General features: G+C 37.8%; 1 protein-coding gene and 1 pseudogene across 36 annotated transcripts in view; one reads left to right on the forward strand and one right to left on the reverse strand.

The window, feature by feature from the left end:
• The window catches only part of SLMAP (sarcolemma associated protein), a 163,689-nt gene that overhangs the window by 22,423 nt on the left and 115,350 nt on the right, over positions 1-25,916 (forward strand). The window lies entirely within an intron of this gene.
• On the reverse strand, positions 18,677-19,999 carry LOC118983377 (pyruvate dehydrogenase E1 component subunit alpha, mitochondrial-like; annotated as a pseudogene).

A 25,916-nucleotide genomic window follows, 5' to 3' on the forward strand; every position in this document is an offset into this window, starting at 1 on the left:
GTGGTAGATAAAAAAGTGCTGTGCAGACCCAATGAAATACAGTTGAAGCTTCTGCTCAGAAGTGAGAAAAGTCACTTCTACCCACATTTCATTGGCCAAAACAAGTTATTTGGCCAAGCATGTTGCAATTGGGAAGGGAAGTGTAATTAATACTCATAAAGAAAGAAGCAGTGGAATAATTGAGTACAGTCATATATTCTATTATACTTGGCTTCTTTCAATCTCAAAGTGAAATTATGCAGCTTTGGTAACTATCAAATAAGAAAGCATTTTAGGAAAAATAAAGTTGTTTTTAGTCCCTTATGAGCATTCTAATATCCATAAGTTAAATAGTTTTTGTTTCAGAGAAATTAGAATTTGAAGTAGTGTTCTTCTTATGAGAGATAGACTAGTATGTCATTGATACACTACTTAATATCTTTTGTACATAACTCTAACATGGAGTTATGAGGTTTAAGTCATGTGTTTTTATTTAGAGAGAGGAAAAGGGAGGGAGAAGGTGAGGGAGAGAAACATTGATGTGAGAGAAATGTCCATCAGTTGCCTCTTGTATGTACCCTGACTGGGGACTGAACCCACAGGCCAGGCAACCTTTCACTTCACAGGACAATACCCAACCAACTGAGCCACACTGGTCAGGGCAATGTTGCTTTTTAAAACATCTCTTTAATCGACTCTATTTTGCCTGTCATCTGCTTTGTCATGGACTAAATCAACATCAATTAAATTTTCAAATAAAACGCTGGGATATATTAGTTCACAGGGTAAAAGATTTGGATTTTTAAAATAGTGATATAAATTACATAGTATTTGCTTTTGAGCATCTCTTTATTAAACATCTGCTATGTAGCATATTCACTAGCTGAGAGGGTTGTAAGAGTGAAAAGATATGACTGCTGCTTTTTGGGATTCTTCCTAAGTGGACATGTTTATAGATCATTACAATACAGTGAAATAATTGCTAGGAGAGGTAGTATTCAAATGGACTATGGTAGAAATGTTGAGGATGGAATTAATAAGACAGTGAAGGAAGGAATAAAATGGCTTCTCTGAATAACTGAAACAAATTTTTAAATAAGAGCAGGATTTTAGCATGGGAGTGAGAGGGAAGCACATTTTAGGCAGCACTAATAAATAGCATGAGTAATAGAATGGAGGAGTGAAAATTGGTGACTTGAAGTGTGAGTGATTTTGTGTGATGTCATGAGGGAACGGACAGAAGTGAGGCAGAAAGGTAATTTCAGATCAAGTTCTGAAGGATTTTAATGTCATGCTTTTTCCTTTACAACAGGTGGTGAGGCGTTCCAAAAGATTTTAAGTAATAGAATCATATGGTTAGATTTTTTTTTTATAGCAGCAGTCTTGGTGGTCATGTGGAAGACAATTGTGCCTAGAGGCAAGGAGACCTGGTTGAGTGATATAATAGAAAGGACAGTTAGACATACATTTCTGGAGTCCAACCAAATCATGTGGATGGGGAGAGACAGATTTCAAACAATCAGTGTAGTGAAGGCTGTAGGAAGTACACTCCCAGGGAAGTTTATACATCTCTAGAACAGTAGAGGCTAAGGAAAAACCCTGGGAAAGATCAACATTTGAACAGCTGGCAGGGAAAAAGAAAACAGTGTTGGAAAAACAGCTAGAGAAGAGCATACCACTTAGTTCAGCAGAAAGAATCTTTTCTTTCCAGGAAAGATTGGATTTGTGAGGTACAAGGCAGAGAATTGTTAGTAGTACTCAAATAGCACCTTATAAGGGCTGAAAGTAGTCCTTGGGTTTGACAGGTAAGAGTCTTATCAGTGGCTTGAGGGCTGTTCAGTAGAGTGTTGGGTTTGGAAGCTCAACTGGCAGTGGGTTAAAAAGGCTCTGAGTATGACAGTTCTGAAAGTGTTTGAGTGAGTGGGTGCAGAGGATAACTAAAGGTATTTCTTTTCATATTAAAGATAGGTATATGTATACTTCAGTGATGATAATGTTGTTTTCCAGTTTTAATTGTCATTATTTTCAAGGAAACTAGTGGGTCCCCACATGCATGGGATGTGGTAGGAGAGAAGTGGAATGAGAAGTGGAATGAGGTTAGGTCCTCCTTATCCAGATTAATTTCTCAATAGACTTAAATGTAAGTTGAAATTTATTGAGTTAAATGTAATTTGTGCAAGTGAAATGTAAGTCACAGATGTCAAAATATGTAGGAATGTTAGAACTTAAAATTCTGCAAAAGTTTTACATAGCAAAAGTTTGACACAGATGTCAAAAAGTAACTGTAGATGATATCCCCTAGTAGTTTTTGATTTGTGAATTTTTATTTTTTATTTTTTTCTCCAAGTTTTATTTTTATTATTATTTTTAATATATTTTATTGATTATACCATTACAGTTGTTCTATTCCCCCTTTCAATCCCCTCCACCCGCACACTCCCTCCCCCACCAATCTCTCCCCCTTAGTTTATAACCACGTGTCTCAAGTTCTTTGGATTCTATATTTCCCCCACTATTCGCCCTCCCCCCTATCTATTTTCTACCTACCATCTATGCTATTTTCTGTGCCTTCTCCCCCTCCCACCCCCCTGTTGCTAACCCTCCATGTGTTCTTCATTTCTATGGTTCCACTCCTGATCTAGCTGTCCTCTTGGTTTGCTTTTGTTTTAGGTGTGGTTGTTAATAACTCTGTGTTTGCTGTCCTTTCACTGTTCATATTTTTCATCTTCTTTTTCTTATATAAGTCCCTTTAGCATTTCATATAATAAGGGCTTGGTGATGATGAACTCCTTGAACTTGACCTTATCTGAGAAGCACTTTATCTGTCCTTCCATTCTAAATGAAAGTTTTGCTGGATAAAGCAATCTTGGCTGTAGGTCTTTGGATTTCATGACTTGGAATACTTCTTTCCAGCCCCTTCTTGCCTGTAAGGTCTCTTTTGAGAAATCCGCTGACAGTCTGATGGGTACTCCTTTGTAGGTGACTGTCCCCTTATCCCTTGCTGCTTCTAGGATTCTCTCCTTCATTTTAGTCTTGGCTAATGTAATTATGATGTGCCTTGGTGTGTTCCTTCTTGGGTCCAACTTCTTTGGGACTCTCTGAGCTTCCTGGATTTCCTGGAAGTCTATTTCCTTTGCCAGACTGGGGAAGTTCTCCTTTATTATTTGTTCAAATAAGTTTTCCACTCGTGGCTGTTTCTTTCCCCCTTCTGGTACCCCTATAATTCGGATGTTGGAACGTTTAAAGATGTCCTGGAGGTTCCTAAGCCTCTCCTCATTTTTTTGAATTCTCATTTCTTCATTCCTTTCTGGTGGGATGTTTTGTTCTTCCTTCTGGTCCATTCCATTGATTTGAGTCCCCGTTTCCTTTCCATCACTATTGGTTTCCTGTGCATCTCCCTTCATTTCAATTAGTTTAGCCTTCATATGTTCCTCTAATTTGTGACTTTGTTCCTCTAATTTGTGACTATAATCTACCAGTTTTGTGAGCATCCTGATAAATAGTGTCCTGAATTGTGCTTCTGAGAGGCTGGCAATTTCTCGGTCGCTTAGAGTTATTGGCTCTGGGACTTTGAGTTCTTCTTGCGCCATCTTTCGGGTTGTTCGTGCCTGTTCCATAGCAGGATCAGAGCCCTAAAGTGTTCACTAGAACAGGGCAAGTAAGTCGCTGGGTTGTGACATTGTATGTGGGGGCGGGGTCAAAGGGGGACTCTGGTGTCCCGTCTGCCGCCTGCCGCCCCGGCCCTCACCGGTGCCGCAGTTGCTGCCGTCACCGGGCCCACGCGTTTCGTCCCACTGCACGCGAGTGTGCCACCGCCGTCAGCCCTCGCCCCCTGGGGCCTGCGTGGTCTGTCTCACTGTGCGCAAATATGCGCCCGCGGTCTGCCCCGCACCCCAACTGGTTCTTGTCTGCCTGCGTGCCTGGGTCGGGGGCCCTGTCCTGCCCGACCCTGCTCGCTGCTGGCTCCGCCTCTCTTACCGTCCCGTTGAACGGTTAGATGTAGTCGGACTTCTGTATAATTCAATTTTCTGTCCTTTGGTTGTGTCTTTGTTTCTCCAAACCTTTGTTGTATTCAAACTTGGTTGTGGGAGAAGGCACAGTGTTTCCACCTATGCCTCCATCTTGGCGGAAGTCTGATTTGTGAATTTTTAAAGCTAGGAATGTATCTTTGCATTTCTTTTGGTTAAAAAAAAGTACTGAATATTGAGCACAGTGAAGATGGACGTGGAGGTAAACACAGCTCGCCTCCTCACACAATCACATGAAAATTATGACTAAGTTATAGAACCACCATCACTCAGAACCATCAAAAATTGAGTTGAATGAAAGTTGAACAACTACAGAATTAAAGAAGAAACCACATCCATCCAGAGTAGTAGGAGGGGCAGCATTAGGAGGGAGATCTCAAGAGCGAGGGTTCCCAGCTCCACAGCAGGCCTCCCAGCCCACGGTTCCAGTACCAGGAAATAAGTTCCTATTAATTCTGGCTATAAAAACCAGCTGGGATTGAATTAGTGGAAGAAACTGTAGGATCCCCAAGCTGTTCCTCTTAAAAGGCTCACACATGGACTTACTCAGGCTCATGCCCTCTGAGCTCCAGGTGTGGGATAGCAGCCTGAAAGGCACCCGTGGCACGTGGGGAAGAACTGAAGTGTCTGGCATCAGGGCAAGAGCTGGGGGATAGCTTTCTCCCAGACAGAACTGTGGTCAGAGGCCATTTTTCCTTTCCTGAGTCCTCCCCCAACAAGTCACAGAGCTATAGAGCTAGCAGGTAGGTGCCATGTTTGAGACTTCATCAAACTGGCTCACACTGTTTGCTTCACCCTGGTGATTCCCTTAGGTTCTGCCCCACCCAACTTATTGGCCCACTTGAGCTGTTAACAGTGGCTTTTCCATATGAATGGCTTATCTCGGATTATGCTTCATATCTTCCTGAATCCTTTAAAACAAGCAATAGCTGGCCTTAGCAAGTCCCCAGCCCCCATACCTCTTGCTAAATGGCCCCAGGCATGGCACTAGCAGCAGCTGGCCTTGGTTTGTAGCCTGGCCTAGCTTGGATACCTCCAAGCCAGCACAAGTAGCAGCCATCTGTAGATCACTTTATAGTTTATGCCACATGGCCCTAGACAGAACACAGGTGGTGGCTGATCTTGGCCTATGCACCCAATGGACAGCTACAAACCATGTCTGAGGTCCACCACCCAACCACCTCCACAAGCAACATACTCAAAGGGGTTGATGCAGCAGGCTCCTGAGCTTTGCTGAAGTAAGTCCTTCTCTGTGGAGTGGGCCCCTGCACAGTGGATCCACCACAGAGGAAGGAGGTTGGTCATCAGTGGTCACAGCCAGTCCTTGGAGCAGACTGGCCTGGGTAAAACCCTCTCATTGATCTGCCAAGAGCAGTCAAGGCTCAACTACAAGAGGAGGGTGTATTTATCCCACACAGAGAGCACACCTTGAGTACCCAGTTTGGGTAGTAGAGAAAGCTCTACCCCTGGACCTTACAGGACATCTACTACATTAGACCATGCTACCAAGACAGGGAGTGATAGCAGCTCTACCTAATACATAGAAACAAACACAGGGAGGATGTCAAAATGAGGAGACAAGGAAACATGGCCCAAATGAAAGAACAGATCAAAACTCCAGAAAAAGATATTTGATGCAATGGAGATAAGCAATCTATCAGATTCAGAGTTCAAAACACTCATTATAAGGATGTTCAAGGGACTTAGTGAGGACCTCAGTGGCATAAAAAAGATCCAGTCAGAAATGAAAGATTCAACTATTGCAATATAGAACAGTCTAGAGGGAAACCACAGCATAGTGGATGAAGTTGAGAATCAAATCAATGATTTGTAATATAAGGAAGCAAAATAACCAATCAGAACAGCAAGAAGAACAAATAATCCAAAAACATGAGGATAGCGTAAGGAGCCTTTGGGATAACTTCAAGTGTACCACCATTCCATCATAGTGGTGCCAGAGGAGAAGAGAAAGAACAAGAAATTGGAAACCTATTTGAAAAAATAATGAAAGAAAACTTCCCTAATTTGGTGAAGGAAGTAGACATGCAAACTCAGGAAGCACAGCGAGTCCTGTTGTAAAGTGTAGCACAGGGAATATAGCATAATATTGTAATAACCATGTATGGTGTCAGGTGGGTACTAGATTTATTGGGGTGACCACTTAGTAAGTTATATAAAGTCTAATCACTATTGTATACCTCAAAACTAATATAATATTGTATATCAACTAAAATTGAAAAATGAAAAATGAAAGTAAAAAAATAAAAATAAAGTACTTCTGTGCCAAGTGTATGTGTATATGTTTGTACATCTGTCCAAAGAATATGAATGAGAGATTCTCTCACAGCTGCTAGTGGGGATTACTCATAGTTATTTTACGTTTGCCAAAATTAAATTTTTAGCATAAATTCTTTAATATTAAAAAAGGGTTAATGTTTTAGTATCCATCCTGATAAATACCTAACTATTAAAAAATGGCTATGGGGACTCATAAACCAAGTTTTTGTTTTTGTTTTTTTTTTTTAGTTAAACACCATGGTAAAATTTGAATATTTTTGCAGTGGGAGATCCAGTTTGTGAATTATCAAAGTCTCCTACTTAATTGTATGTTACTTTGGTCATTTATTTTCTATATGTATAACTTTATAATAGTTTTTAGTTTTGCATTCTTTTTTTTCTAGGTGCTGGATATGTGACTACTAAACTGTACTTTTAACATTAAAAATGAGCATATCAAACAATTTCCATTTAAATATGTAAGACTAATAATTCCTCTGAATTTATACTATAGAAAATGAGGTCACGTATATGGAACTGTTTTATAAACAGTTAGAAATTAAGGGACTTCCGGCCAAGATGGAAGTGTAGGTAGACACACTGTACCTCCTTGCACAACCAAAATAAGGACCACAACAATTTAGAAACAATAACAATCAGAACTTGGCAGAAAATTGAACTGTATGGAAGTCTGACAACCAATGAGTTAAAGAAGACACATTCATCCAGACTGGTAGGAGGGGTGGAGTCGGATGCTGGGCAGAGAGGACTCGCAGCAAAATGGTGGCTGGTGGACCCTGGGAGCACAAGGCAGCAGCGGGTGGGCACAGTGAGGCCTTGGATTGTGGAGGGGCACGGTGCACAAGGTGGCTGGCAGTCTGGATGGTTCCACATTTGAGTGCAGATAAAACCGGTGAAACTGGGGAATGAGACAGACTGTGCAACCCAAGGTCCCAGTGTGGGGAAATAAAGCCTCAAAATACCGATTGAAAACACCTGGTGGGGGTTGAGGTGCTAGGAGAAACTCCCAGTTTCACAGGAGACTTCTAGGATCCTGCAGGGTCCTAGAACATACACAAGCCCACCCACCCAGGAATCAGTACCAGAAGGGCCCAGTTTGCTTGGGGGAAGTGGTGGAAGTGACTGAAATCCAGCAGAGAGCGGAGCAAGCGCCATTGTTCCCTCTTGGACCCCTCCCCCACATACTGTGTCACAACCCAGTCACTTGGGTTGCCCTGCCCTGGTGAACACCTAAGGTTCTGCCCCTCACTACATAACAGGTGCATCAAGACAAAAAAAAAATGGCCCAAACAACAGAACAGATCAAAGCTCCAGAAATAATAGAACTAAGTGAGGAAGAGATAGCCAACCTATCAGAGGCACAGTTCAAAGCACTGGTGATCAGGATGCTCACAGAATTGGTTGAATTTGGTCACAAATTAGATGAAAAAATGAAGGCTATGCTAAGTGGAATAAAGGCAATGCACAGGGAACCAATAGCGATGGGAAGGAAACTGGGACTCAAATCAATGGGGTGGACCAGAAGGAAGAAAGAAACAACCAAACAGAAAAGAAGGAAGAAACAAGAATTCAAAAAAGTGAGGAGAGGCTTAGGAACCTCCAGGACATCTCTAAATGTTCCAACACCCTAATTATAGGGGTACCAGAAAGAGAAGAGGAAGAGCAACAAGTGGAAAACTTATTTGAACAAATAATAAAGGAGAACTTCCCCAATCTGGTGAAGGAAATAGACTTCCAGGAAGTCCAGGAATCTCAGAGAGTCCCAAAGAAGGTGGAGCCAAGGAGGAACACACCAAGGCACATCATAATTACATTACCCAAGATGAAAATGAAGGAGAGAATCCTAGAAGCAGCAAGAGATAAGGGGACAGTTACCTACAAAGAAGTTCCCATCAGACTGTCAGCAGATTTCTCAAAAGAGACCTTACAGGCAAGAAGGAGCTGGAAAGAACTATTCCAAGTCATGAAAGGCAAGGATTTACATCCAGGACTACTCTATGGAGCAAAGCTTTCATTTAGATTGGAAGGGCAGATAAAGTGCTTCTCAGATAAGGTCAAGTGAAAGGAGTTCATCATCACCAAGCTCTTATTATGTGAAATGTTAAAGGAACTTATCTAAGAGAAAGAAGATCAAAAACATGTACAATAAAATAACAGCAAACTCACAATTATTAACAACCACACCTAAAACAAAACAAAAAGAAACTAAGCAAACAAGTAGAACAGGAACAGACCCACAGAAATGGAGATCACATGGAGGGTTATCAACAGGGTGGTGGGAGGAGGAGAGAGGGAGAAAAGGTACAGAGAATGAGTAACATAGATGGCAGGTAGAAAATAGACAGGGGGAGGGTAAGAATAGTATGGGAAATGTAGAAGCTAAAGAACTTATAAGTGTGACACATGGACATGAACTAAAGCCAGGGGAATATGAGTGGGAGGGGGTCTTCAGGGTGGAGGGGAGTGAAGGGGGAAAATGGGACAACTGTAATAGCATAATCAATAAACTATATTAAAAACAGAAATTAAGGTAATTTGTAGCAGGTAATTAGAAATTAGTTAATTTTAAATATTGGAGAAGTAATTAAAATTTACTATAAATTTAATAGAAACACATAATTTTGAAACAAAGAGGTCAAATGAAATATTTTCAGTTTCAGAGAGTTATATCCATAAATGTGGAGATAAAAAAGATCTACTGATATTTATTTTTTAAATACATTTCATGAGTTCTGGGATGGAAAATCTTTTTTGAGCGGGGGTGTTGGAGAAGAAGGAGATTTTGGAAGAACAGCTTTTTATGAGTTTGGCCCACCAGTATATAGCAGCAGTCTTACTTTTAAAAGAGTACTATTTTATTTAGCATGTGTTACAGTTCTGAACCTTAGAATTCTTTTACTTACACAATGTTTTCTATTGTAAAGCATGTATGTCAAAACCGAGAATCTGCACTGTCACTTCCTTGTTGTAATTCCGGCTCTGCTAAGATAACATGCCTGAAACAATGTAAATTTCTCAGGGTCTTGAAAAACAGGTTGAGAACATACGAAAAGTTAAGGTATGGTTAATTTTCTAAGTTTATTTCAATACTTTCAGTACAGTTTTCAAAAAACTATCAAAAACTCTTATATCAAGAGAAAACTTTGAAAATTGCTTGTTTTTGGCATAGCATCTAAATTTGCTCAGATTAAGTACCCAGAAATTGTAATTTTAGTGAGTAATACAGATCTCTTTTACTTGAAACAGTTTATGTCCTTTACTGAACTTTGATCTATATGAAGACATGTTTATTAATGGGAAGCAAAAAATTTCATCTCAAATTTTACTTGATATTTAGATGGAAATAAAGTCTTTAAAAGAGGTGAATGTAAAAGAGTTTTCAAATGTGAGAAGTATAACAGGACATTTTAGTGGGCTGTCATTTTAGTGTGTGCAAAGAATTATTTGAACTTGAACTATAGCTTTAATTGTATGGCTATTATCTGCAGACTTCTCATTTAAAAAGAAAAGTGAGTTAAAATGAACTAACTAGTCATCTGTCATTATTCTAACAATAGAATACTGTGCTTTAAAGAACAAAATTTTGTTGGTTAAATTTTTTTAAATGTATTTATTTAATTGTTCAAGTACAGTTTTCTGTCTTTTACTACCATCCCATTTTAAATGCAACCTGGTTAGTGATATTTTAATATAAAATACCATAGGTTGGTATTGATTTTACTACTTATTTTTTTTAAATATATTTTATTGATTATACCATTACAGTTGTTCTATTCCCCCCCTTCATTCCCCTCCACCCGCACACTCCCTCCCCCACTGTTCTCCCCCCCTTAGTTTATAACCACGTGTCTCAATTTCTTTAGGTTCTATATTTCCCCCACTATTCTCACCCTCCCCCCTATCTATTTTCTACCTACCATCTATGCTATTTTCTGTGCCTTCTCCCCCCTTCTCCTCCTCCCACCCCCCTGTTTCTAACCCTCCATGTGTTCTTCATTTCTATGGTTCCACTCCTGATCTAGCTGTCCTCTTGGTTTGCTTTTGTTTTAGGTGTGGTTGTTAATAACTGTGTGTTTGCTGTCCTTTCATTGTTAATATTTTTCATCATCTCTTTCTTATATAAGTCTCTTTAGCATTTCATATAATAAGGGCTTGGTGATGATGAACTCCTTGAACTTGTAGAAAGTTTTTGTATGTGTACTAATTTTTTAAAAGATTTTATTTATTTATCTTTAGAAGGGAAGAGAAGGAGAAAGGGAGAGAAATATCAATGTATGGTTGCCTCTCCTGAGTCCCCTGCTGGGAACTGGCCTGCAGCCCAGGAATGTGCCCTGACTGGGAATCGAGCCTCGATCATGTGGTTCGCAGGCCTGCGCTCAATCCACTGAGCTACACCAGCCAGGGCTGGATTTTTATCTTTTATACTTTGTGTCCCTCTAATTTGACCATGAAGATTTCTAAGTGTGCCCTGACTGGTGTAGCTCAGTGGATTGAGCGCGGGACTGCGAACCACACGATCGAGGTTCGATTCCCAGTCAGGGCACATGCCTGGGTTGCAGGCCAATTCCCAGCAGGAGACGCATGAGAAGCAACCATACACTGATTTAAAAAAAAAAGAATTCTAAGTGTGTATGGTTATTTTTACTACTTAAATGTTTAAGTCTTTAGAGGTTTATGGACTCGTTTTTAAACTGACAATGTAAAAATGAAGGAAATTTATTAGTACATTTAAACATTTTAGAATACAAGCAAGTTATGTAGGCTTATCTGCCTCTAGTCAGTGTAGTTTGAGAGGGAAATTCTTTTCTTCCCTGAAACTCTAGTTTTAGATCTCCAATATCTCTGGTTTTCCACCCATTAACATCCCATTTCTAGATGTATAGAATTCCCTAATCTATATATAAATTCCTAAAACATATGCACAGTATTCTATAGATTTCAAAGTGCTGTTGATTCATTTAGCCATTGTTATTGAGCATTTCCTATGTACATTATTGAGCATTTCCTACTGTTCCAATTAAATAAAATAAAGTCCCTTCCTCCCTGGAGTTGACAGTCAAGCCTGCAGTGTGCCATCAACCATCTTTTATCATCACCTCAGTATATTTAGGACAAATGGCAGTGCTTCTCCTTTATTGACAGGGAACTCACATGGTTCAGTTTATCAAATTTGTTCTGCAAAAGCAATACTATCATATGTCCCCAACATATTCTGGTTAAATTTCAAAGCCAATAAGTAACCTCTTAGATGAGTCATTGAATGATTTTTGTTTTAATAGTTATTCTTTTTGTTCTCTTCCAGTTTGGAAGCTGACTTTTCCATCTTCCTCAGTATGAATTTTAGTAGAACTTTTTAAACTTTTGTTTGCATGACACTGTACTTTCCTAGTTTGTAATTTTTTTTGACAGTATTGATATTACCATCTTTGTTTCTATTGTCTGGTTTCCATAAAGACATTTCTAAGCCTTTATATCAGAATTTATGTCCTTATCATAAATTTCTTATAATCATATTTTTAGTTTATTTTTAAGTATATACTTCAGAGGCTTTTCTTTTTTCTTTTTCTTTTTTAAAATATATTTTATGATTATGCTATTACAGTGGTCCCTTTTTTTCTCCCCTTTATTCCCCTCTCTCCTGTACTCCCCCTCCCACCAGCATTCTCTCACCTTAGTTCATGTCCATGGGTTATACATATGAGGTTTCTTTGCCTTCTCCATTTCCCATACTATCCTTAGCCTCCTCCTGTCTATGTTGTACCTACCATTTACACTTCTTATTTCCTGTACCTTTTCCCCCATTCTCCCGCCACCCCTCTCCATGATAACCCTAGTTGTGAGCTCCATTTCTGTGACTCTGCTCCTGATATAGTTGTGTGTTTAGTTCATTTTTGTTTTATTTTTTAGGTTGAGTTGTTAATAGTTGTGAGTCTTGTTGTCATTTAACTGTTTATAGTTTTTAAAAATATCTTATTTATTTTTTAGAGAGAGGGCATAGGAGGGAGAAAGAGAGGGAGAGAAACATCAGTGTGCAGTTACCTCTTGCACACACCCCCATCTGGAGACCAGGCCTGCAACCCAGGCATGTGCCCTGACTAGTACTTGAACCAGAGACCCTTTGATTTGCAAGCCAACAGTCAGTCCACTGAGCCACACCAGCCATGGCATACTCTTCATAGTTTTGGTCTTCTTTTTCTTAGATAAATCCGTTTAACATTTCATATAAGGGCTCGGTGATGATGAACTCCTTGAACTTGACCTTATCTGGGAAGCATTTTATCTGCTCTTCTATCCTAAATGATAGCTTTGCTGGATAGAGTAATATTGGCTGTAGGACCTTGCGTTTCATGGCATGGAATACTTTTTTCCAGCCCTTTCTTGCCTGCAAGGTCTCTATTGAGAAATCAGCTGATAGTCATATGGGAACTCCTTTGTAGGTAACTGTCTCCTTTTCTCTTGCTGCTTTTCAGATTCTCTCCTTATCTTTCATCTTGGGTAATGTAATTATGACATGCCTGGTGTGTGCTTCCTTGGATCCAACTTCCTTGGGACTCTCTGAGCTTCCTGGACTTTCTGGAAATCTATTTCCTTTGCTGGATTGGGGAATTTTTCCTTCATTATTTTTTCAAATAAGTTTTCAATTTCTTGTTCTTCTTCTGGCACCCCTGTGATTTGTAAGTTGGAAATGTTTAAAGTTGTCCTGGAGGTTCCTAAGCCTCTTCATATTTTTGAATTCTTCTTTCTTCATTCTGTTCTGGTTGAATGTTTATTTCTTCCTTCTGCTCCAAATTGTTTATTTGAGTTTCAAGTTTCCTTCCCTTCACTTTTGGTTCCCTGTACATTTCTCTTCATTTCACTTTGCATAGCCTTCACTTCTTCCTGTGTTTTGCAGCCACACTCAGCCATTTCTGTGAGCATTTTGATTATCAGTGTTTTGAACTGTGCATCTGATAGGTTGGCTATCTCTTCATCACTTTGTTTTATTTTTGGAGCTTTGATCTGTTCTTTTATTTGGGCCATATTTCTTTGTCTTGGCACACCAGTCTGAATGACTGTTTCTTTTTTAACTCTTTGGTTGTTGGACTTCTATACAGTTCGATTTTCTGGCATTTCTGGTTTTTGTTTTTAAATTTGTTCTTGTCCTTCTTTTGGTTGTGTGAGGTGGCAAATTGTATCTACCTATGCCTCCATCTTGGCTGGAAATCTTCAGAGGCTTTTAATACATTCACAGAATTGTGAATCTATTACAACTATTCAATTTCAGAACATTTTCATTGCCCCAGAAAGAAACTCTGTAGTCATTAGCAATCACTCCCCATTTCCTCCTTTCCAACCCCTGGCAACTTCTAATCAATCACCTCTGTCCCTATAAATTTGTCTATCAGGATATTTCATATATGGTAGATGGGATCATACCTTTTGTGTCAAGCTTCTTTCAGTTAGCATAGTGTTTTCAGGGTTATATATGTTTTAGTATTTATTCCTACCTTTTATTGTCAAATCATATTCCACGGTAGGGATATAACCCATTTCATTTATCCATTCACCAGTGAATAGACATTTGGGTTTTTTACTCTTTGGCTATTATGAATAATGTTGCTGAAAACACACATTTACAAATTTTTATGTGGACATATATGTTCAGTTCTCTTGGTATCATACCTAGGACTAGAATCACTGGGTTGTATCGTAACTCCATATTTAAATTAACATTTTGAGGAACTGCCAAATCCTTTTTCAAAGAGGTTAAATGGTTATATACAAGGGGTAACCCCCAAAATCCAGGAACTTATTTATAAAAAATGTATATTTATTTTTACATGTTTAAATTTTGGTCATCTTCAAAGTACTCTCTGTTTGATGCAGTACACCTATGGAGACATTTTTTTTCCCACTGCTACAAACAGTTTTTGAACTCATCTATTTTGATGACTTTTAGTGCTTTTGCTGTTTTTGTTTCACCTCTTCAGTCCTAGCAGAATGTTTCCCTTTGAGGACTTTTTTCATTGGGGGAAACAAAAAAAGTCACTTGGGATAAGATCAGGAGAATAGGGAGGGCAGGGCACAGGGGTCATGCCATTTTTTGGTCAAAAACTGCTGAATACAGCACAGTGTGAGCAGGTGCACTCATAAATCACCCATCATGAAATGAGCAAATGCATTGAGTCTTCAAAAAATTCACTGAAGCCAAACACAGCCTCTCACAACAACACTAACTGTTAATATACCAATACAGTGGATTCGTAGAACATTCATCTAGTGGGGGAAGCCTGTATCTCAAGGGATTATCTTTTGCCCTCCAGAAGATAATTCTGGTTTTGTGTTGAGTCCCCCCTCATATGCCCACCAGCGGTTTATAAAGGTTCAGTTTCTCCACTTCCTGCTAAGTACCTTTGTCTGTCTTTTTTATTGTAGCCATCCAGTGAGTATAAAGTGATATGTCATTGTGTTTTTGATGTGTATTTTCCTAATAACTAATAATGTTGAGAATCTTTTAATGTACTTATTGACTATTGTATATATTTTTTGAAAAATGTCTATTCACATCTTTTCCCCATTTAAAACTTAGGTTATTTATTTTTTTACCTTTGAGTTGTATATTCTGGGTACAATTCCCTTATCAGATGAATGATTTGCACATTTTTTCCATTTTGTACATTGTCTTGATGGTAAATAATAATAATTATTATTATTATTAAGGTAAAATATATATAACAAAATTTACCTTTTTGACCATTTTAAGTGTACGTTTCAGTGACATTAATGTACTTAAATATGTTCACAATGTTGTCCAACCATCACTTTCATCCATATTCATTATTTCCATCGTCCCAAACAGACACTCTTGCCCATTAAACTCCCTTTTTTCTCCTTTCCCAGCCCTTGATTACTGCTAATTTTACTTGTTAGCTCTATGTTTACCTATTCTAGGTGCCTAGTGTAAGTGGAATAAAATATGTCCTGATGGTATCTTTAATAACACAAAAGTTTAATGTTTTTAAAAAAGATTTATTTATTTATTTTTAGAGGGGGGCGGAGAGGGAGAAAGGGAGAGAAACATCAATGTGTGGTTGTTTCTTGCACACCCCCTTTTGGGGACCTGGCCTGCAACCCTGGCATGTGCCCTGACTAGGAATTGAGTTGGCAACTTTTTGGTTCGCAGGCCGGCACTTAATCCACTGAGCCACACCAGCTCCAGCACAAAAGTTTAATTTTGATGAAGCTCAATTTATCTTTTTTGTTTTTTTAAAATAATTTTTAAGTATCTTAAATTTTTAAGTTTATATTGTCACTTGTGCTTTCGGTGTCATGTCTGAAAAGCTGTTGCCTAATCCAAGGTCATGGAGATTCACTTTACCCATTTTGAATACTCTCTTCCTTGGTTTTCCCATCCTTATTTAAAGCATCAATATAATTATCAAGGTGTTCACGGGAAGGATTTATTAAATGTTCTCTTTTTACATTTTTAGATCAGGGTAGTAGTTTTCAAACTTTAGAATCTCTCGGGATGCTTACTAAAATGCAGGTTCCTCACATGATTTTTGTGTATTTGTAGTAAACTTCTAGTAGGCTGGGCATAATGTGGTTGGAAAAGTGTGGAGTTAAAATAGTCCAGCATGGTGATTACCTGGGTGTGAATCCTGGCTGTGTTACTTTCTGGTTGTATAATCCTGGGCAAGTCACTTGTTTTCTCTGGGCGTTCATTTTCTCCCTCATAGGGTTGATGCAAGGATTAAACAAACTAATATCTGTGAAGCAGAACAGTTTGGCAATAGTAAGCACCACACAAGTGTTAGATACTGTTACACCCTTTAACTCAATAATGCTGTTTTTAGGTACTTAATCTACAAACATTATCAGAGATATTGCCTAAAGGTATATGTGTAGCAATTTTATCACAGAGATTAATTCCAAGAAATCTACCATATACAATATAATCAGAAGGCTTATTGTTAAATAATGAAATTTATGAAATATCATTTGCTTTTTACTCACATTTTCAAAAAATAATTAATGCTGTAGGAGAATAATAGCATAATAGCATAAGAAAAAATCAAATAAATATACAACTATCTATAAAGTATGTTTCTTAACTTTTTAAAAACTACTGGACCAGTAGATTGCCAGTCTTGTAATGAGTATAAGAAATATGTTAAACTGTTCAGAGTGGTTACCTTGGAAGCTGAGAGGAGTGATTTTAAATTCTTCTGTACTTTATTGTACTCTTTTAACTTCAATGATAAGTATTTTATACTCAGAAAAACAAATTATTTTTAAATTTTATATCTTGATTTCAGAAATAGAGAAAAACATCAGTTTGTTGTTCCACCCTTTTATGGGTCATTGGTTGATTCTTGTATATGCCCTGACTGGACATTGAACCCACAACCCCCACATGTCAGGATGATGCTCTAACCAACTGAGCTATCTGGCCAGGGAAGAACTGGTTATTTTTGAAACAGACTAAATGGGCGGAATGGAGGTGAAGGTTAATGTGGAATAGGAACGTGTAATGTGAATAAGAAACATGAGTCCTAATACTGTCAGTGCTATTGAATAGTTTTGAACCTTGAATGAATTCTATCTCTTCCTCAGGAGACACATTTTCCTCATCTGCAAAATGAAGAGTTGGACCAGAATTAAAAAAGCAGTGTAGTTGCATGGTTAAGTGCTGGGAGGTCAGAAGTGGGGAGTTAGGGACTACAGCTGAGGAGATCACCACATGGGTTCATATCCTGGTTCTTTGCTTAGTGACTTCTGACAAATAATTTAACTTCTCTTTGTCTCTTGTTTTCTTGTTTTTATAAAGTGGGAATAATAATAATACCTCACAGAGAAGTTGTGAGAATTAAACAAGTTCATATATGTAAAAGACTTAATAATACAGAGTATGGCACACAGTAGGGACTTAAGCAGTCATTTATTGCCAGTAATATTTTTAGTCAAGTGAGTGATTCTTAAATTTGTCTATCATTTGAAATACCTAATTTTCTATTTATATTTTGAGATTATGGAGGCATTGATTTGTGAAATAGAACATTTGGAGTCCCTAACCCCTTCCCCGAGGTTTTCTTATTTCTCTTGTGTTCTTATACCAGCAGTTTCTTTGGGGCCCTAAGTTATCTCATTGATGAGGGTATTTTGTAGACCTTTTCAGCAGTGAAAATCTCATACTTGATTTTCCTGATTCTTTTTGTTCTGAAGCTAGCTAATAAGGGCAGCTTAATCTATCTGTATGTAATTAAATTGCATAGTCTGTTGGGCCATACCTATTTTTCTTCAACTGATGTTTCAGTTTTGAATTTAGGAAATGACGTAAAGCCCAAGGGAATGTTGTATGTCAGTTGACTAGCCCATTGTAGGAAAAGTGAACATTAGAAGGGGAACTCAAGTAGAAGTTGGTAGAGTAAGATCAAATGCTTTAAGAGATAAATCTGAGCATGTGAAAGTCACGTTCAGAGTCAGCAACCATGTTGAAATTCATTTGGGAACCCCAAGGAGCAAAGACTATAGAAATAGATGACTTTCATAATATGTCATTTTCCTTCACTGACTATATGAGGTAATTATATCTTCAGTGAATAAGAGACTCAGCTATTCCATTGTTTTGGAAATTTTTGTTTGTGAGTAAGTCACTTCGTGGTATCTCAATTTATTATAGCAGTCATAATGAAGATGATGATATTTTTTCCCTCTGAGGGGTAAGAATGAAAGTTGTATTTTCAAACATTTATTCTTAGATTTTTCAGAAGCTCTCCTTTTTGTGTGTGTAGTGTAGCTGGTAGACACCCACTACAGGGGTCATCCTTTCTGTGTTAGAGAGTAAATTCATAGAGTAACATTGTTAAGAAATAAAGTGGAGGAGTTTGATGGCCACTGTTGAGGGATATAATTTGTTACTTATAACTGATATTAGTGGATATTTTCCTATAATCATAATAACTTTTGTTTATAAAACATTGCTAGTTAACCCCTCACCTTTCTCATAACAGGAGAAAGGTGATATGTCTTCTGGCTTGATGGGCAAAATCACCCTGAGAAAGCTTTGTGACTTCTTGATAAGAGGGTAGAGCTCTGCTTGCCTTAAAGATCAGATTTTATTTTAGGATGAGTTGTTTGTGTAAGTATATATATGAGAGAGTCCCTATCCTACATGTCCTATATGTCAAATAACTTATTCCATTTTCCCAGAGATTTAACTTGGTGTCTTCCAATACCCCAAGTATGTTTTTTTGTGTCTTCTGCTACTTGGATCATGTTAATTATATAGTGTTTTTCTTTCCGAATGTAAGAATTTATGAGCTTTTCCATTTAAACATTTTGAATAGTCTTTTTTGGTGTTTTTGGTTTGTTTTAGTTTAAAAATTCCACTTACAGTTGAGACCACAAAGTTTCTTAAAGGTGACCATGAAGTCCTGTTGAAGGCGTAGTAATAGATTTACAGTCTTCCATTAAGTGATCTACTTAAACCTAATTCGCTGATTTGTACCATAAACTTCAAAAGGTGGATTGCTTCCACAGATGAGATAGCTTAATTTTTTCAGAGATGGTTTGGAATCAACTGTGTAGCAAACTGGACCTTATTCTTAATTTCTTTTCACGTGTCAACATCAGTTTCCTTTAATTTGTCTACACTGACAATGCTGTGTACTATTCTATGAGAAACATAATAAGGTTACTCTTCTTACTTGAATTTCTTCTTGTGAATGATAATTGACTCCTGGGATCACTCATGCTGTGTTCTTGGTAATGATAAGTCTGTACCTCCATCAGCATGGTCTCCTTACAGGTCTATAATAGCAGCTAAAAAATCTTTGTTGCCTCCTGAACACATAGCATCCCTTCTATCTGCCCTTGGCCCAGGAATAAAATGGCCTCTCCTGTAGTAATCAGTGCTGACTACTGATCTCTCTCAACAGAGTCTCCCATTCCACTGTGGTTATTTTCACAGATGAAAATAAACAGTGATTTCCACGAAGCTGTCATACCGTAAGCTTAAAATATAAAGTCAAGCAGACCTCATCATTTTCATTATACCTACAAGCCAGCCTAGTACCAGCACCCTGGAGGACTTGGGCTCTGACAACACCATTACCTCACTGGAAGTTGTAGATGTACATGTGCATTGATCTGATTTCCTTCAGTGCAACCCTTTCTTTCTCCTGTAAAATATGGAAATTTTTGGAAGAGGTCTATAAGTAAATCTAAAGCCATGAGTCCACCAGGCGTGATGAGATGATCCATGATATTTATACCAATCACAAGGCTCTCCACAAGCTTCTGGACGTTACACAGTGGCAGAAACCATGAATAGTTTTCTTTTTAACACCAGTGGTAAACAGTCTATCATTCTGTATTGAGTCCCTCTTCCCTTTTCAGCAATGTTGTGATAGGAGGACTGTCTTCCAACCCATTAAGGTTATATTTCTTAATTTCAAATGTAGCATCATTTCCAGTTACAGGATATAATACCAGCACTCTGTTAGTCATGACATACAGGAAACGGAATCTTTCTCTTAGAGCATCTTCCTCCTGAGTATAGGCTGTGGTGACAGTGGCTATGACATAATGCTCTGATCTGGGTTATAGGTCCACAAACATTTTTTAAAGCTCTATAATACTCATGGATGGGCTGTGATTTTCTTAACTATTCTTCCTATGGTTTCCATTTTTTAAAGGTTTAATTTATTTATTTAGAGAGAGGGGAAGGGAGGGGAAAAGAGAGGGAGAGAAACATCAATGTGTGGCTGCCTCCCACATGGCCCACACTGTGGACCTGGCCTGCAACCAAGGCCTGTGCCCCGATTGGGAATCAAACTGGTGACCTTTTGGTTCACAGCCCATGCTCAATCCACTGAGCTACACCAGCCAGGGCTAGTTTCCATTAAAAAAAAAACAACTATTAGAAAAGGTAAGAAGTATTGCTTTGCTAAATGTCTTTATACCTACATTTTTATTCATGTTCTTTATTGCTTCTTTAAGCTGGATTCTCAGAAATGAGTCAAAGGGCATGTGTTTAAAGCTCTCTTGGTAAACCTTGCCGAATTGCTTTCCAGACAGGTTGTGCCAATTTATACTTCCATGACCAGCTTGTGAATATGTTTCTCTTATGTCACTCTTAGAAGTACTGAATATTTACCATTTAAAATACTTTCTGCCGCCTTTACCCTTAACAAATTGAATCCCTTAAATTTTTATATTTCAAGATTACTTAATATGTGTATATATATTCATGTATTCTTTTTCTCCTTCCTCTGTTCATTGGCTTTTCAAAGACAGTTTTATTGGGATATAATTAACATTCTATAAAATTCCTCTATTATAAATGTAAGTTGAGTTTACTTGAAGTTAATGATTTTTAATAAGTCTATGATTTTGCAATCCAGCTGTAAAAACAGTCCCATCAACCTAAAAAGCTCCCTCGTGCATCATTTGCATTCAGTCCTTGATCCCATGCCTAGCCTTAGGCAACCACTGTAGATTTACGTATTCTAGAAATATCAAACAAAATCATACTATATACAGTCATTTGTGACTGGTTTCTTTCACATAGCATTTTGTTTTTGAGGTTTATGTTGTATATATCGATCATTTTTATTGCTAATATATTTTATTCAGTGGTTGATAGACATTTAGATTGCTTCCAACTTTTGGTTATTATAAACAACACTGGTAGCAACATTTATGTGCAGTTCTTGTGTCTTTCATATCTCTTGGGTAGATACCTAGGAGTAGAATTGCTAGGAACCCATTAAATGTCATATTACTACTTAGCCACAAAAAATATTTCTTTTAAAAAATGGACAACAGCCATATATTTGATAAGAAACACAATTAAATGTTATAAAAGATTTAAAGAGGAATGATTAGAGCAGTCGAGTGAAAAGTTCTCAGGCATGCAGTATGACTGTGTAATAATGGAAACCACTTCAGGATTTATTGGTAGGTGAGTAATTACTACAGCCTAAAGTTAAGTGAAGGCAAATAAAATCAACGAGCATGTAAATAAACATTGAAAACTTTTATTCTAAGAAAAATTAGGAAAATGGAAATGGGGCATCAATTGCATTCATTATGACAGAAAAAGGAATATATATAACACATAAAATGCCCTTTCCAAAGTAAAAGGCCATCAAGATTATTATAGATAAACAAAGAACCAAAGAAACATCAGTTTGTTCAAGATGACTATATGTAGTAAATAAGCATTCATCCCTGCTAGTAACCATAGAAATAAATATTTTACAAATTGTTATATTAAATCAACAAAATCAAACTAATGCTAGAAGGTTGTGATAGTGATGTTAGTTTTGTATGTTGGTCTAGTTTATGTGCACAAACTGGGAGCACATGGAGCACATTCCATGTGCAAAGTCCATGTGCACATGGACTAGTCTAGTCCTTGTGCAATGTGGCAAACCTGTCCGGCTCCTTGGAGTAAGTCAGATTCTGAGGTAGCTTTCATTTTAGCTTCCTTGAATGTAATTAAAATGTTTTAATAGAGAGGGAATACACCAAAAGATAAGAAAATAGCTGCACAGTTTTCCCATGTGTTGAAGTCGAGTGTGGTAGTGCTTTCTTCTCCGCTCTGTCTGACTCATCGGAACTAGAGGCACTAACCCGACACAAGTTTTTTTTCTTTTTGGCTTAGAGAACTTCTTTGCTCTGCTATTAATCCTGCTTTTCCAGTTTAGGCTAGTGACACACACCTTGGGAGGTCCCCCCACCCCACTCCATGAAAATGCTCTTACCTTTCCCATTTCAAGTAAATAATTCTGTCATTTCTTTTCTGTGTTTCTCTGATTTTGGTTTAGGAACTCATCTGAAAATATGCTTCCTGTTGATCATTTTTAAAGTTCTTGGTAGAGTTCTATATGGGTGGGACCGAATACTTAGGAATCACTCCCAGTTAGTACAGTACACTACAGCCATCCAAAACTGAGTGATTTTTTTTAGATGGTCTGCCAAAAAGTGTAAAGTAGATAAAGTATCGCTAAAATCAAGAAATGGAAATTGATCCTTGCTCTGTTTCTTTTTCCTTTTTCCTTTCAAGTGACCTTTTTTCTTCTAACGTCAAAAATTTCTTTCAATTGCTGATAAATTTTTATTGTATGTTTAATACTTTCCCCTAATTACTAGCATTAGAGGCATCTACATCATCCATGCTTAAATACTTTTCCTTGTTATATATAGCCGTAAGATTTTATATTATTAGTTTTTGTGAAGTCATAGGTGTGGTAATGTGTAACAGTCAAGAAGTCAGGAAAGATAAAAAGTAAACATTTTTCTATTTATTTTATTATGCTTGACAATAATGTTTGGCTTATTAAGAAATATATTGCTAATAATTTTCTTTGTAAAGAGCAACCATAAGTATTCCTTTACTGAAACTATGGATAATATTCTATAAGTGTTACCCAACCCAACCAGTAGGAGTCTGACCACTCACCACTGACAGGCAAACACTCTGGAGGCAGAGTTCAGTGGAAAGGAAAGGAGTCTTTTATTTAATTTTTTAAATATCTGGGTAACAGTGGTAGAGGGGGGAAAGGTCAGAGTGTGACATAAAAAATAGCTATTTAAATATTTGTATTACAACTACTACATAGATTCAAGAGCTGAGAATAACACAAGAATGAAAATCTGTAACAAAAATCTATTTACAATCTATTATCACCAAGGTCATTGGACCAAATATCCCTGTTCTCTAAAACATATGCCTGAGGTTGTTGAATGAAGCTTACCATAAGAAAAGAAGGCTATATATAAGCTTTGGTCCCATTTAGTTTTTCTCCCTCTATTAAACCCCCAAAACTAATATTTTAGTCTGACAGGCCTGAGCTCTGCTGACAAGCCCATGCAGGGAAGGGGCACGGGGCCCGCCACTGACACACTGACAGACTAGAGATTCCACACCTTTCTTCCAGTCCCCAATGCCCAGGGCCCAGGACCTCCAGTCCCCAGTGGCTGGGGAGTAGGGAAGATTAAAAGGAAGGTGGTATATTTCCACATGTTCCTATTTAATTCTTCCCCCAGGATTCCTTGTGTGGGCAGGGCGACAGATGTATAGGCAGCTCAACCCCTCCCCTATTTCTGGGGGGAATCTCCCATTAAATAGATAGAGTACAATTTTGTTTAATCTTTTTAGTCTTTTCCATTCAGATTGGCTTCACTATATAACTTCAGGAAGAAATGGTCCTGATGTTTAAAAAGTTAATACAACAGAATGGGAAAATCCAGATTGTTATATAATTTGACTCTTCTTGATCTCCTCAGATCTCTGCTATCTTATTCAGGTGACTACAGATTTTTTTTTTTACACTGATTTTAGAGGAATTAACATTTGGCTGTCTCTTTGCCTTTTCAATATTTCTTTTCTTGTTTATTTTTTAGACCTTTCTGACTGTTCTAGCTGAAATTCCTTCAAGCATTTTCTCCAGTAATTTCTCCTTAAACGTTAGTGTTCCTAAATTTCAGTCATTGTTTTTCCTGTGAATGTTATTTTTGAATCATCTCATATATTCCAATAATTTTAATAACCACACAAATGCTAATGCCTTTCGGATGTCTCAAGACCTAATGTCTGAGTTTTCTACCTAACTGCCTGCTTATATTTACTCACTTGGAAGTTCTATAGAGACTCTAAAAGCAATATACCCCAAACTGAAATGAATCATTCACTATCCCTTATGCATATCTGTCACTAAACCCTTTTCACTACTTTTAATGATGTCCTAATTTAGAACTATTATTTCTTTCAGTAGCCTCACAACTGGTCTCCCTTCCTTCTAGTACTCCTCAAGCCATTCCCTCCCTCAGTGAAATGTCATTTTAATATTAGTCCTTCCCTTCCTAAAAACCCTGTAGTGACAAGTCCCCTTTTATCTATATGATAATAGTTGTACTGCTTGATTTATCTTAAAAGGCTTAGCTACTGTTTACCTCTACAGCTTCACCTTTCCCTCCTGTAATTCTTAGTTTCATACTTAACATTCTCCACTCCCTTCTTACCTCTGTTTGTTCATGCTGTCTCAATCTCCTCCCCACTCAGCCTTACTCACTCTTACCCTTCATGACTCAGCATGGGACAACTCCTTTCAGGAAGCCTTTTCTAATTCCACAGGGCTGGGCCAAGTGCCCCTCCTCATTACTGGATCATTCTTGTTAGAGTATGAAGCAGTGTGATTTTTCTCTCTCTTTTTTCCCTCTCTCTCAAATCAATTTAAAAAATAAAGTGTACATTTTGATAAGTTTTAAGTAGGTATACATCTGTGAAATCATCACTGTAATCAAAATAATGAACATATCAATTATCCCAGAAAGTTTTGTCCTATCCATTTTATGATCTCTCCTGTACATCTCCATCCCAGGCAATTACTGATCTGCTTTTTGTCACATTTCATTAGTTTGCATTCTCTAGAGTTTTGTATAGGTGGAATCATACAATATGTACTCTTTTTTTACCTGGCTTCTTTTGTTCTGGATAATTATTTTTAGATTCATTCATGTTATTACATTCCATTTTATTACTGAGTAGAAGTCCATTTTATCACAATTAGTTTATCTATTTACCTGTCCATGAGTATTTGTGTGTGTGTGTTTTAAATATATTTTATTGATTATGCTATTAAAGTTGTCCTGTTTTCCCCCTTCACGCCCCTCCACCCTGCACATCCTCTCCCACCCACATTCCCCCCATAGTTCTTTAGCTTCTACATTTTTCATACTATTCTTATCCTCCCCCTATCTGTTTTCTACCTACCATCTATGCTATTTATTCTCTGTACCTTTCCTCCTCTGTCCTCCTCCCACTCCCCTGTTGATAACCCTCCATGTGATCTCCATTTCTGTGGGTCTGTTCCTGTTCTACTTGTTTGCTTAGTTTCTTTTTGTTTTTGTTTTAGGTGTGATTGTTAATAATTGTGAGTTTGCTGTCATTTTACTGTACATGTTTTTGATCTTCTTTCTCTTAGATAAGTTTCTTTAACATTTCATATAATAAGGGCTTGGTGATGATGAACTCCTTTAACTTGACCTTATCTGAGAAGCTTTTTATCTGACTTTCCATTCTAAATGAAAGCTTTGCTGGATAGAGCAATCTTGGATGTAGGTCCTTGTCTTTCATGACTTGGAATATTTCTTTCCAGCCCCTTCTTGCCTGTAAGGTCTCTTTTGAGAAATCAGCTGAGACTCTGATGAGCACTCCTTTGTAGGCAACTGTCTACTTTTCTCTTGCTGCTTCTAGGATTCTCTACTTCATTTTTATCTTGGGTAATGTCATTATGATGTGCCTTGGTGTGTTCCTCCTTGGGTCCACCTTCTTTGGGACTTTCTGAGCTTCCTAGACTTCCTGGAATTCTATTTCCTTCGTCAGACTGGGGAAGTTCTCCTTCATTATTTTTTCGAGTAAGTTTTCAATTTCTTGCTCTTCTTCTTCTCCTTCTGGAACCCCTAAGGTTCAAATGTTGGATGTTTAAAGTTGTCCCAGAGGTTCCTAAGCCTCTCCTCATTTTTTAAAAGTCTTGTTTCTTCATTCTGTTCTGGTTGAATATTTATTTCTTCCTTCTGTTCCAAATTGTTTATTTGAGTCCCAGTTTCCTTCCCTTCACT

This window comes from Sturnira hondurensis, unplaced genomic scaffold, assembly GCF_014824575.4.
Source record: "Sturnira hondurensis isolate 20B ecotype Veracruz unplaced genomic scaffold, ASM1482457v3 Scaffold0002840, whole genome shotgun sequence".
NCBI classification, from domain to species: domain Eukaryota; kingdom Metazoa; phylum Chordata; class Mammalia; order Chiroptera; family Phyllostomidae; genus Sturnira; species Sturnira hondurensis.